This window comes from Portunus trituberculatus, chromosome 45 (assembly GCF_017591435.1).
Source record: "Portunus trituberculatus isolate SZX2019 chromosome 45, ASM1759143v1, whole genome shotgun sequence".
Lineage (NCBI taxonomy): Eukaryota > Metazoa > Arthropoda > Malacostraca > Decapoda > Portunidae > Portunus > Portunus trituberculatus.
This window is the reverse complement of record NC_059299.1, coordinates 14,197,280-14,199,779: the sequence shown is the minus strand read 5'-3', so window position 1 is coordinate 14,199,779 and position 2,500 is coordinate 14,197,280. Positions and strand designations below refer to the sequence as shown.

Sequence of the window (2,500 nt, the reverse complement as noted above, 5' to 3'; positions counted from 1 at the left end):
AACGCAAACCCAAACCAAACTTTTAACAAAATCATCAACTACTACACGAACAGACACGCAGACAGACACACTGACAGACAATCAGGGAGACAGGTAGACAGACAGACAGGCAGTTATTGGCAATTCATGGTAAAATAATGGTTTACCAGAGAGAGAGAGAGAGAGAGAGAGAGAGAGAGAGAGAGAGAGAGACCAATGCATAGATAAACTCACACCATAAAGTTTGCAAAGTCAACCAGAGAAACAAAGAAAAATGAAGCGATGGAAAACACACGATAAAACAAAATTACACAAAAAAAAACACCAGATGAAAATATGAACAGAAGAAAAACAAAGTAAAAGTAAGAAAAAAAGGAAAGAAAATCATTACTGAACTGAGAGTGAACCCAAATTTCACAAGAGAGAGAGAGAGAGAGAGAGAGAGAGAGAGAGAGAGAGAGAGAGATGGAGTAGACCCGCTGATGGAGAAACAAGTGAGTGACAAGCTAAACGACTTAACAAACACCTACTCCTTCCACTTCGTCTCGTTAGTGTCCAGTCGCTCTCTCTGTAATTAGCACAACCTTTCCATCTCCCTCCAGACACAACACAGCTGGCCTTCCCGGGATGAATGCTCGGGGATTACAATGGATTACTCACCGCTCTTTGCAAGGTTGTTCAAGGGATTATTCTAACTAACTCACTGCAGGAGGTGGTAGTAGTGCTGGTAGTGGTGGTGGTGGTGGTGATAGTAGTGCAGTGTACCTGAAGCTTTTCCTCATCAACTCACCTTCCAATGCTCTCTCCTGTTCGTTGGTCGCATTGATCTACTGTTTTGTTCCTTGGTTCTTGTGCTTATTCTTGATTTAGTTGCCTTGTTGACTTTTGTTTTTCTAGTGTTTATTTTTCTTCTTTTATCTTTTTTTTGTCTCTTTCTCCTTGTTCTTCCTGTTTGTTCCTCCTTTCTTCATTTTGTTTTGTGTTTGGTTCTTACATTTGTTATTCTTGTTTTTCTGTTGTTATTTTCTGTGCTTCGTGTTTCCTCCTTCTGTCTGTCACCCGTATTCAAAAACGCCTCCCCCTCTCACTACAACAATTTTTCAAGAGCACAGAGACAACTAGCTGAGTTTTCAAGAAAGTTTCTCTTTATAATAAACTAGAAATGTTGCCAATCTATCACCAGAACGATGAAAATACTCTTAAAAAACACGAGTATCATCAACTGGAGCCTTTAGAAAGCAGTGATGGTGAGAGATCAAAGTGTTTCAGAATACGGGTTTGTATGTCCTGTCCTGAGTTAGTGTTTTGTTCTGTGTTTGGTTCTTGTACTTGTTAGTAGCATCAATTATACGTTCTCAATAGAAACAATAGACATGAGACTTTAGTTATGAATAGTCTCTGTAGCTTTGAAAAATAATAGATTGTAGCTTTAAAAAGATGAAAAATATCAATTGTTTATAAGTATTTTCAAGAGTTTTTCATGATTTTAGTAAAGGAAAAGCTGAACAAGGATTCCACACCATCAATAACAAAAGCAAATATAAGACTAACTAACCATCTATGTAACTTAAAAAAGATAGTCTATGCTGATCCCCTCAAAGCCTTCAATCCCTTCAGTACTGGGACGCATTTTTACCATGAGTTTTCAGTACGATTAGACGATTTTATTGATATTAGAAAGGCTTTATGTAGGTCAGAAGATTAATGACCAGTCTTCACTATTTTAATCCCCTCATAAATTTCTGAAGCTGTATGAAATCACCAAATAGTGAGCAGAATGAATATCAAAACACGTCGTGGTAAGGAGGGATTTAAGAACTTGGATCTAAATTATATCCACCACAAAACGCGTCACAGTTAATTAGAATACCCACAAGTACACACCACCAGAGGGAAATGTGGCTCACAGTATTTATTGACAACACCTGGCCACGATCAGAACCTTCTAATTACCTGGTCACCGGTGCAGTAATGTTCCGCGTGTTTCCTTGATGTTACTATGGCGGAAAATACGAGAAAAGGGTGTCTGTCCTTACTTCCTCTCTAACCGCACCCTGCATAATTATTGCCACCTCTTGCTGTTTGGGTAACGCTTCTGTCCGCCTCAAGTCAGCATAGCACTTCCCATCACACCACCATAACATATTCTATCACGTCAGTTTAACATTTCCCATCACGTCAGCTCAGCACTTCCCATCACATGACCATAACACATCCTATCACGTCAGCTTATCATTTCCCATTAGGTCACCATAACACTTCTCATCACGCCAGTTTAACATGTTCCATCATTTCACCATAACACCTCCCATCACATCACTGTAACACTTTCTATCACTTTTATATCCTATTTATTTACATATTTATTTATTTCATATACCTATTTATCTATCTGTTTATCTTTTATCTCTCAACTCACTTTAGTTTATTTTTTTCTTCTTCCTTAGAGATCTGAAGCCTACAAAGCCACCAAACATAAGCCAAAATGTTCCCTGTAGACGCTCGTAAAGTATCCCAGTGT

General features: G+C 38.5%; 1 protein-coding gene across 3 annotated transcripts in view; it reads right to left on the bottom strand.

Moving 5' to 3' along the window:
* The window catches only part of LOC123519408 (glycine receptor subunit alphaZ1-like), a 580,495-nt gene that overhangs the window by 500,142 nt on the left and 77,853 nt on the right, over positions 1-2,500 (bottom strand). The window lies entirely within an intron of this gene.